At 31.0% G+C, this 12,612-nt stretch overlaps 1 pseudogene across 1 annotated transcript; it reads left to right on the forward strand.

Annotated features, from left to right (window-relative positions):
- Positions 1-2,723: 2,723 nt before the first annotated feature.
- Positions 2,724-3,483, forward strand: LOC146900716 (auxin-responsive protein SAUR50 pseudogene; annotated as a pseudogene). The gene has a single exon (XR_015024098.1). The product of XR_015024098.1 is annotated as an auxin-responsive protein SAUR50 pseudogene (transcript).
- Positions 3,484-12,612: the final 9,129 nt, after the last annotated feature.

Raw genomic sequence — 12,612 nt, forward strand, 5'->3', positions numbered from 1 at the left:
ATAATTTTTGAAGTTTTAGTGTCGGCCAATTAACCTTTTTTAAGTTTGCCAGTGGTTTCTTGTAGTGTTGAGTCAAATATGTAAGAAACTAAACTCCCACAATTTGAGAAAATAAGATTGAAATCTCAGCAAAGAGAGATATCCACATTTAATATTTGATAATGTTTCAAATAAGATTACATTTAGTGAAGTAAACTTACAGGAAAAAAAAATGCTGCTACTTGTTAGCATTCCCCATGGAAACATAAGTCAAATGAAAGATCTAGATTTAAATTACTAAATCTATATCCCCGTTTGCAAGTTTGGGGATAGGAAAGAGAGAGATCGTAATGAAAGATACAAGTTGTGGGTAATTTAGTATACAACAAGATAGAGATAAATATTGAAAGAAGTAAAGATCAAGATTGTTTTGTAAGCTAATGATAATATACAATTCACTTCTATCAATATTGCTCCAATTCTGATTTCTGGGATATATGTCAAAGGATTTCGAGTGATGCAATCTTTCCCATGATTTTTCTGTACTTTTTTACGCAAGGCATATGAACTCCAAATATGAGATTTGCTTAATCTTGTCGATGATGCAATGAAATGAAATCCTTTTGCATACATATTGCTGGAACAATGAACAACAATGTGACTACTATGGTTTCCCTCAAAAAGTGGTTGAAAGAGGGGAGACATTCTTCATAGACACAAATACAAATGAACAGTGTTTGATCACACACACATAAAAAGCTAATCCTTGAAATACTAAATCAATTTATTATTATAAAAAAATCTTTTAATGTGTGTGTGCCCAAACACTATTCATTTATGTTTGTGACTATAAAAAAATTTCTCTGAAAGAGGGTTAAACTTAAAAGCAAAGAAGATGCAAGTTGCACTTTTTGATAATATAATAAAGTAGGGAAAATCGGGAAAATTTGCTAAAAAAAAATAAAGTAGGGAAAATCGTGATTCTTTAATGCTTTTCTACGGTACTAGTTTTTTTTTTTTTCTAATTTAGAATGAATGTTTTTAATCTTTATGGCAAGAGTGAAAATTGAATCATTGACCTCTTTATCACTTAACTAATGTTAGTAAAGTCATAACCTAATCATAAATGTTCTCTAAACACAGTTTCCATATGTATGAGGTTCCCATATCAACACACATTCATATTGTATTTTATATTGTGTGGTGTCGGTTTTGTGTGTCTAAATAACACAGTTAGAAGACATTTTAGAGCATCTAACCCAATTATTCTTATTGAGGTTCTTAAGCGTGTCTTGTTTATGCATATCAATCCGTTTACCTTTTTATTAATTTAAGTATCAAATAAGTTTCACATAGCTCTTTGTACATGTTGGATTGATCGTGAGATTGACATAATTTTAGCTAAAACTACACTTTAAAGCTTCACAAAATCACAGTAGTTTTGCCGAACTCCCAGTCAATCTACGCTTCATCTCCATCTCCGAAGGGCATACCATGTAAAAAGAAGCAGAGTATCTGTCTTAGCTTATACCATTTAGGTACGAATGAAATTGGACCACTATGAAAGTATCAAATCAAATAGGCATTTGTACTCGCAAAAAGTACGGTAAGGGATACTAGGGTTTAGTATCATAATCTAGAGTTTAGACTGATTATTGGATGCCTCGAGAATGATCTCAAGAGTAGTATTTATAGCCTGTTATAGGCTTGGGTTTCGGTTGCTTGGCTCCCAAGCAACAGGGGTATTTATGTACTTTAGGCGGTTTCTGGAAGCTAAGGAAGGCGGCGTCCTAAGGAGGACGGGCCTGGACCTCAATAGCCCTTCTGGAGGGCGTCTGAGCCCTTCTAGAGGGCGTCCAAGCCCTTCTGGAGGGTTTCTAAGCCTTTAGGAATATTATGACGGTTCATAGCCCCCCAAGCACGAGTCTTGGGACAAGGCGAAGTGATGAGGAATGTGGGACTGGCCCTGCCGAAGGGTACCTAAGTCTTTGATGTAAATATTAACGGTTCAGCATTAGTATCTCTTAATTGGTAAGTTGACTGTGTATAATTTCTTGAGGTGATTATGAGAATAAATGTTCAATTTAGTTCTTGAAATATTGATTATGTAAATGATTAAGTTGATACGATGCTACAGTTTACCTTTTTTGTGCATGTTTATTGTTTAGAATATCGTAGATCACCGTGATTTCGACAAATCCACTAAAATATTAAACATGTACTAAAGTTAAGTACTTTGTACTTTGTTGGAGCAGGAGTCTTTCAAATTTTGAAATTGAGATAAATGATAAGCAACAAATTGGCAGAAATATGTGTTCAAGAGAAAAAGTGGCCCACACTGCTTACTAAGGAAGCAAGAGACAAAACGAATTCCAGTGGGGTTACACTTGGAACTTGTTTTCCCTTCTAATTCTAATAATGTTAAAATTTTATTCAGGTTAGTCCTTCCCTTATACTTCATTGTATGAAACCAACTACTTCAATTTTTCATGCCCATAACATCAATATCCTTTATGACATCCCAACCTCTTATTTCCTTGACCAAAACTTTATATTAATTAAATACTTTAATATTTTCCTAATCTTAATCTTATATTTTCAATTTTCATATACTTGCAACTATCCATTGAGGCATTGACATATAGAAGCAATTTAGGTACGGTCTGCTACATGTCCCCACATCCACGTGACAATGTTTTCTCTAACTCTATTTCTCTTTTCCACACTACCAATCTCCATCCATAAATATAATCCCTCTCTCCATGAATCACCACACCACCATTCAACACATTCAAAACTTTGCAAGAGAAAAACCACAAAACACAACAATGGCCATTAGAAAATCCAACAAGCTACCACAACCAGATGTTATTATCAAGCAAATTCTTAAAAGATGTTCAAGTTTTGGAAAGAAAAATGGTTACAATGAAGAGAGTCTTCCTGAAGATGTACCAAAAGGTCATTTTGTTGTCTATGTTGGAGAAAATAGAACAAGATATATTGTTCCAATTTCATGGTTGCCTCATCCTCAATTTCAAAGATTGCTTCAAAGAGCTGAGGAGGAATTTGGCTTCAATCATGACATGGGCCTTACCATTCCTTGTGATGAAGTTTCTTTTGAGTTTCTTACTTCATTGATCAGATAAGAAGCATGGTTTTAAATTGCGGTCTGCAACTGCAAATATAAAAAATTTCAAGGTCTTTGCAATTTCGATCACATAGGCTACATTTTTCCACAATATAGAAGTTTGCAGTGTAACCGCAAATGCGACTGCGACTGCATTTAAAACCATGATGAGAAGGAAGGGCTTGGCACATTTGATCATAGTGAGGTTTATCAATATAAATCCCTTTATCAAGTGGTGGATTATGGGTTTGACTAAGGAAATATTAACACTTCTACATTTTTTTTTTTAATTGTAATATACACACATGCCAAGAAAATTTCCTTGGCAGTGCCATTTGTATTCTTAATGAGTAAAGATTTGTTCCAATTTTACACAATTGTTTTGTTTTCAGTTGAATTTGCTTGATTTAGTTGTTTGATGAATAGTATTAGAAATGGTTACTTTCAAAGAAAGAGTTTCAAACATTCAAATTTGTAACCATTAAAAGAAGTCTTCTTTATTTTTTTGGTTCACAATTCCTAAATTCCACCATGCATGTTGAATTTGGAGTTCCAAGATATCCAACTTAAAACTAGTACAGAATCCACGTTAGCATCTTGTTTTAGGTTTTTGAGAAATCTCAAACAAGTATTACAAGGCAAGGTTTTAAAAAGCTTTGTGATCAAGAAAGGGAGTTTAGATGTCTTTGACGATTGCATTGCAATAGCCATTGTAGTCATATCAATACTAAAACAATTTAGTCTAAGAATTCTTACCAAATGTCTGAGTGTTAAGTGTGAGTAAAAAGTCTCACGTTAAATAAAAATTGACATATTGAGTGAAAGATGTGTCTTAATTTAATTTATTTATTTTTTTAAGGAATGTGTCTTAATTTAATGTGAGTTATATTTTAACCTCCCATGTCGATCCAACTCGAAAACCATGAAATTTTCTCATTATAACATGCAAAACGTTAGCATTTGAAAGAGACGTGGGATGGAAGGCAAACTATAATTATTTGTAAGCTTCATTTTCTATGGTCAAAGACAATATTTAGGTGGCACCAGATGTCATTCTTGTTTTATTCTTTTTCACACTTGTTCCATTTCATTTTCTTGGAGGAATGCCTAATTTTTTTCGTGAATATTAGAATGCCTACAATGTAGTATTTTGTAAAGGAAAAATGTAATAAAATGTAAAAATGAAAATTTTGATTAGCATCACAATTAATTATATTTCAATTTAAGCTGCAAATTTATTTATTTCTTATCATAAGTTTGTGAAATAACTAGTGGGATAATAGTCATTTTTATCCTTAAATGTGTAAATCTGATAGGCCATCGCGTTAAAATGTTTCGTTAACACAGTTATTTCAGTCCCTCAATATACTTATTTACTGTCGTATCAATCCTAATAAAAACTTATTTATTCTCGTATCTATCTCTATAAAACAATAGTTATGGTCAATATTGAAGAACTATTTTAACGTTAGAGACTATTTTGAATAAAAGAATGCAGAATCAGAGATTATTTTAGAATTTTTGTATCAAAATAACTATTACCACAATAATTAATGTGTTGCCTTGGTTAAGGTTATGACTACAAGTACTATGTACGTCTTGTGATTGATCATGCATCCTACCCAATTGATCACTATGCTACATCCTTCTCTATCTCTTTCGGATAAAAAGGAGGACCAAATTAATTGAATAACAATGCTACTAGCCAAAACAGGGGGAGAAATTCCCGGAGTCATGATTTTGTTTAGGAAAAATCAGCACACGCCATAAAATTTATCCATTCAAATTATTATTTCAAAATTTGAATTGATTTCTCTAAAGATTCCAAAATGAATTCCCTATTGTATTGTGGTTGTTTTATGGAGTTACAACTTTCAATCGTCTGATCTAAATCAATGATTAAGGTTGTCTAGAATTAGCTTATTGGTTGTATGATCTAAACCCAAATGATCTAAGAACCGATTAATTCGAGGAGATCAATCCCACCATCCACTTGCGGGGCTACTTAAAGCCAAAACATAGCTCTGTATGGATTTAGTCCACCGAAATTGACAGCAGTGGCAATCGAACTTGACACTTTGAGATGAACATATTTCAAGATCTCAAGTCAACCACTAGACCAACCTCAAATTAGTTGTTTGATTGTTTGTTGTTACCTCATCATGTAACAAGCTACACTGTGATTTTTCTTACAGATAGCTGCACTGACTTAAACTCCAATCAATTGAAACTTTTGAATTCAAAGTCCTCACCATGATTAAGGAAGTTAGAGAGTCTTGATCCAAACATGAACATTCTTAACAATAATATGAATAATGTGTCATATATTCTTTCCACTCCATATATACGACAAAGTACACTTGTCTATACAATACAAAATATACAAGTAGTACCTAAATCGTTTCCTCCTCATCAGTCCTTTCAAAATTGATTTATCAAAAATTAATGATAGGCCTATGTGACAAAAAAGCATGCGTAATTTGTCCATTAATTTGATGCAAACATAAAGTGGGGCCTCATTGTCTATAGATGAGTCATGACAATTATAATTAAGGTGTGAATAACCCTAATCTTTTAGACCTTACCCTTGCTTAATAGATGACAAGATGGGAAAGCATAGCCCCATAAAAGAGAAAAATATCTTCTTTGTTGAATTGGATTTATTATATGGCTGAGCTGAGCTATGAACAACTTGGATTTTCCAACATGATTTAGATCATATAGTAACTCCCATGTGAGTACTTAGTTCACATTCTTGCAACAAGTGGCCATGATTTGAGTTCCACCGTGGTCCTATACGTTTCTTTTCTACAATGGGAAATTTGAATTCGGTTTCTAATTAATTGATTACCCACTAACATCTGATTATGTAGTGACAACTGACAAGGAATTAGGAACTGATTTGTTAGTTTACGATCATCCTAACCACAAAATTAGTTATAATTTAATACAAAAAGTGTTGACATGTGCCTTAAGATACAAGTTAAGAAATTTAATGTAGAAACTTCCTCTTAAAAGTAATGCATTTAATTTTTTAAAAGTTTAAAATTTGTTGTATTCAACACAAAATTGCCATTTTTGAATTCTTTAATATGTGCTCAAAGAAATAAGTTAGCATAAATAATTAATTGATTGTATGTTATGTTTACTTTTCTATGTGATTGGCCCTAACCTATTTATTACAATATTATTTGATAGAAAAACTCAATATTTATTTAAAGTCTATAGATGAAATGACAAACATCATTATAAACTCACGCAAAAAGTAAAAGATTTTGAGTGTGAATCTAAAATATCACAAAAGATATTTCAGTAACAATATTGATATTACCGGTTGTGGTAGAACTTAGAGATGAAAAATATTTCTATCATTAATGAATTGTCAAAAGATAATCACTAACTTCTCAATTTTGGCTATCTTTCTTGGATAAAGTTTGCACCACCTTTTGTAAGATAGCTAGATGATATTGCTATATTAATTTTTGTCATGAAAAAATGAATAATTAATTTCGTAGTTTTTGTCAAAAAAAATAATAATTTCGTAATGGAAAACACATGATAAGTTTTTCTCAATCAAATTTTCCCTATGACCCTATCCACGATAATCAAAGTTTGAACATCTTATGCTTCATTTAAAATATAAGTAATTAATAATTAAGTTCTACTCAAAATAATTAAGTTATACTCACGCCGTAGTGTACTTGTACTTGATTACAATAGGATAAGATAATTAAGTTTTTAACTCTATAGGTTATTTTTTTGTGTGGAATGTTTTTAACTCTATATTTTCACTCTATAAGTAGGAGTTCATATTCTCAAAAAAAGAAAAGTGGAGTTCATCGCTTGTAATCTTAGCAATGTTAGATTATAGTTAATTATTAGAGGGTGTTTGGATGAATTAATTGAAAATTTTAGAATTTTAGCCAATTTTAATACTTCATTTAAATTATATTCCTTTTTAACTTTTTTGTTTAGATTTAGATAGAGTGATTGCTTATTTAGAGTTGGGCCATATAAGTGATTGCTTTTTTGCTTATTTCAATATATATATCTGTCTTTTTTTTATTTATCATTGAAAAAGTGTAACAAACTAGATGATTATATTTATACATACTTTTTCATTATCCCAATTATATCCTTGAACAATTTTTTCTATAATAAAGATCGTTGTTGGTGTCATTAAAAAAATAGAATTTAGATTATATTTTTTGTAATATTAAAATATATAATAATGATTAGTTTGATTTGTTATAACTTGAAAGCAACAAACATTTATATTTTTAGTTGTTATCCAAATCAAAATTTCATTAAAAAAAACGCCGTTAATGATTTTCAAACGTTAGCGCAACAAAAAGAGCGGAAAGACGGGTACGTGAGTGCCCGTTTTTCGCTTGTTTATATAAAGTAAACATCACACCATGACCTATCCAAATATTTATATAATTAATTTAAGGCTGACTTTATATTCAAAATTGTATCTATAATAAATTAAAAACAAGAGGAAAGTCCAAATAATTTTTAAATACTACTTCAAATATCCAGTCACTACCTTATCTGCCTTCAAAGGTACAAAGAGATAGGACACTAGTATTGATTACAAGGCTCCTCCGTGTTCCTTTTCAAATTTAAAAACTGCTATGAATTGAGTGAAAGGAACACACATATGGTGGGTTCGGTTGCTGAAGAAGTTGTAGGGACATATGTTAGGTTCATGAATGGATAGTTAAAGCCTTCAATTTACATGCATATATATATGTTCCACCTTAATAGCAAAGGGTTAAACTAGTTCTTCCGTTCTATGATGATCGACATACTTGAACAACAACAAAAAACTACAATAGTTTTTTGCTACTGAAAACTGATATTCATTTATCCAAAAGAAAAAGGAAAAAAACTGATATTCATTTATTAAAATTGATAAAATACATCAGACATTTATACAGAGTCAACAGCGTTGAAAATTAAAGAATAGATCTTTGAACAAGTTCATAACATAAAAATGAATGGCATAATATTTATAAATAATATGACATATATAGTCAAAGAGATTGAAATACCACGTTTCTGAATCTTAATAACAACCGATTAATATTATTCCAATTATAATATCTAATTAATAATCATGTGCATCACTCATAATTCAACAAAACCCGATTGCAAAGAGTGTTGAAACAAGTCCTTTAAATTTATTACCAAAATGTTTCCATAAATCTAACTCAATTGATATCGACATTGTATAATAAATGTCAGGGTAGGATTTCGAACTCTGGACACATCATTTATTCATCTCAAAAGATTAATTTCTAGTCACTAGGCTTGACAAAAAAACTGTTACTCAAAACCGATTTAAATTGCGTCAAAAAAAAACTTTAACATAGCCTTTTAGATTAGTTATGAAACAACAGGGTTTAAAAGAAAACAAATAAAGTCGGATACATAACCGACTTAAAATGTCTTTGCATATTAAATTCGAACAATTTAAATCACATTGAAAACACAGATTTAAAAAATCATTTAAAATTCACATTTCCGTTACCAAGTTTTGAACTTTAGATTTTAACTATAGACAATTGTTGACTCAATCAAATATTATCAACTCATACTAAAACTTGACATTCACCCAACTCAACCTTCAATCATTTTTTTTCCTGGAAATATTGATGCAAATTATTTGTGTAAATCCAATTTTCCATACGCGTATGAAGCATCTAGCTATCGACTACCATTTCGGTCATGATCTTGTTGCTAATAACAAACTTTAAGTCTCTCATGTCTCATGGAGTCACCAGCTTTCGGATTTGCTCACCAAGTCACTCTCACGAGCCCGTCATCAATTTCTTACCAACAAGATTGGAGTCGTTGACCCCTCCTCCATCTTGTGGGAGCGTATAGATACTGCATTGACTTAGCATTGATAGTATTTGATTGAGACAATATTGAGTCAATATTTCATGATTCCTAATAAAGAGTAACTATGTAAACTCTTTACATAGTTACTCTTTATTAGGAATCATGAATATTAGCCTTGTATATATTCTTACCTTTTGGTGAATACAAAAGTAATGTTTTCCATTATCTATTACCTATCCTCCATATTTTTTTGCTCTAGTATATTGTTAAGAAATCATAGAAAAAAATAGAATCAGTATGTGTTCTAAAATTCAAACAAAATGTTCTCACTTTGGTTTCTATTTGCACGAATTCATGGAGACAAGTAACAGCATATTGTCTTCATCTTCCCTAAGTTTCTTTTGGTCCCATCTAAACGCAGATTTAAGGTATGTATACAAGTGGTTCTTAATTGATTGTTGAAAGCACGATGGTTTTGGTTAGGATTGCACATGAAGTGTTTTTTCAATGTCCATTGTGATTAAGCACAAAAAATAAATGAGTGTATATATGTTCCCCTAATCATTTTCTTCATTTTAAAACTAGTTGACGTTCTCTTTCAATTCAAACTTGATCAAGAGATGTGATGATCCACGGGACTTTCCGACAGAACATATTTCATTTAGTGCTTCAAATTCTAATTAATAAAGCATGTTATTGGAACATATGGTCCCTAGTATATATTGATTAAGGTGTTGACATCCAAATTCATCTAAAGAAAAATTGCAAACCTATTTTTTAAATATTGAAAATCGAGTAAATTGATTTTTATTGAATATGCTTAGACATCTTTTTGTGAAAAATCAATTGGATTAGATAATATTTCAATTTTTTTAAAATCAAATCAAACCGCAGAGAGCAAGGACCCTAATATTTTTCTCCTTGAAATTTTGTTTTAGTTCCCGTAAAATGTGTTTATATTAAAATAATCTCTGTAATATTCATTTTAGTCAATTCATTTAGATTGGTCTAGTGGTTTTAATTTGAGACCTTGGAGTGTGCCCAAATGTAAAAATAATAATGATTATCAACAATATTTTATAGAGCAAGGACCCTAATGTTTAGATTATTGCGCTAACGCGCTTGCCTTTCCGTTCTTTTTTATTGCGCTAATGCGTGTAGATTATCAATGATATATTATAGAAATTTTGCCTGTAAATTAAAAACGATATTTTATATATATTTTTTGACATAAATTATAATTATAAGCATATATATTTGTGACTTTCAAATGTAGTAAACTCAACAAACCATATTTATATTTTTCAATGACAACAATAATATAACAAAAATTCTTCCATTTTCTTCATTGAGGGGTGGTTTTGGGTCAATTCTTGACCCGAAATCACCCCTCTTCATCTTTTTCTCTCTATTTCAATCTAAATAAGTGATATTCATCATCTAAGTATGGGGTTTGTTGTTCGTCGTCTTGTGCGGCGTTGTTTGATTTCATGTCTTCTTGCGGTGTTCATTTGATTCATATTGAAAGATTGATTATTCAATCAAAGATTTGAGCGTCAACGTTGCAAATCCGGAGGTCGTGGATATTCCGGTCACTTTAATTTTATCATATATTTTTGTAGGCAATATGTCGTTATATGCTATTAACTTGGATGTTGTGAGTTTGTTCGCAGATTCGTTCTTTGCGTTTTTAGCGGTGTTGAATGATGTAATCCCTCAATTTGAATGAATGTATATCATTTTGTTTTTGTCAACAAAAAAATATAACAAAAATTATTATCTTTTTTAATAACACCAATAATATAACATTATTATAGAAAAATTTACTTAAGGGTACAATTGGAATAGCAAAAAAGACAGTCTAAAATCCTCTATTCTCTTTTTTTTTTTTTTGTCAGGTAGTCTAGTGGCTAGATTTCACCTTTTTTGCAAGGTGAATAAGTGGGGTGTCCGAGGTTCGAACCCCGACCTCTGCATATAACAATGCAACTGAGCTATGCTCACGGGGACAAATCCTCTATTCTCTTTATAAATAATATAAATTACTATTATCATTTAAGAGAATTATTAATAGACACGGTGATTAATGATGAAATTAATTAAGTTTACTTTGCTTAAAAAAATACCATCTTACTTACTAAAGCTTGTCAGGTCAAGCTAACCCTAACTCTAACCCTAAAGCTATCATTTTCCCGCTCATTCTAAAGCATTTATGTTGACGCTTGACCTCCTCACCTTTAATACACGCCATAAAGTCATTTCATTACAGGTTGTAGTAACTGTCATTTATAACACGATTGTATATTATTTTAATTTTTGAAATAGAATAACACACGATTGCTGTATTAGTTGCCATCCCAAATTAGCCCCGTGAATTACGTACAAAATTGTCTAATGGAAATAAAATAAGACACAATCAATTGTATATTGATTTGCATTAAAACCACACGGTTGAATATTTCTTTTAAAAACAAAAGAGGACACACGGTTGCATATTAAAAAAAACTGCACATTTTGCATATTAAAAGAAAACCACACGGTTTGCATAATGGAGATTGTATAATTGAAATAAAATAAGACACAATCAATTGTATATTGATTAGCATTAAAACCACACGGTTGAAAATTTCTTTTAAAAACAAAAGAGGTCACACGGTTGCATATTAAAAAAAAACGGTATCTTTCGCAGATTAAAAGAAAACCACACGGTTTGCATAATGGAGATTGTATAATGAAAATAAAATAAGACACAATCAATTGTATATTGATTAGCATTAAAACGACACGCTTGAAGGACAAGTCATATCCGGCTCTAACATAGGTGATAATGTTTTTATTCCAAGAATATCGTTGATACCGTCTGATACTAGAATTCCTTTCAAGTTTCAACGAAAGCAATTTCCGCTTACCATTTCTTTTGCAATGACTATAAACAAAAGCCAAGGTCAATCTTTGAAACATGTTGGCGTATATTTGTCATAGCCTATCTTCTCTCATGGTTAATTGTACGTGACTTTGTCAAGGGTTACTTCAAGAGAAGGGTTGAAGATATTAATATCTGATGATGATGGTGAAGACATTGATGTAACTTCTAATGTAGTTAATCACGAAGTTTTTCACGAAACTAGCATTTTCCCGCTCATTCAAAAGCATTTATGTCGACACTTGACTTCCTCACCTTTAATACACGCCATAAAGTCATTTCATTACAGCTTGTAGTAACTGCCATTTATAACACGATTGCATATTATTTTAATTTTTGAAATAGAATAACACATGATTGCTGTATTAATTGTCATCCCAAGTTTGCCCCCATGAATGACGTACAAAATTGTATAATGGAAATCAAATAAGACACAATCAATTGTATATTGATTAGCATTAAAACCACACGGTTGAAAATATCTTTTAAAAACAAAAGAGAGGCCACTCGGTTGCATATTAAAAAAACAACACCTTTAGCATATTAAAAGAAAACCACACAGTTTGCATAATGGAGATTGTATAATGGAAATAAAATAAGAGACAATCAATTGTATATTGATTAGCATTAAAACCACACGGTTTAAAATTTCTTTTAAAAACAAAAAGGCCACACGGTTGCATATTTAAAAAAAACAACACATTTTGCATATTAAAAGAAAATCACATGGTTT

This window comes from Medicago sativa, chromosome 8, assembly GCF_051527215.1.
Source record: "Medicago sativa cultivar Bolivia chromosome 8, Bolivia_mono, whole genome shotgun sequence".
Classification (NCBI taxonomy): domain Eukaryota; kingdom Viridiplantae; phylum Streptophyta; class Magnoliopsida; order Fabales; family Fabaceae; genus Medicago; species Medicago sativa.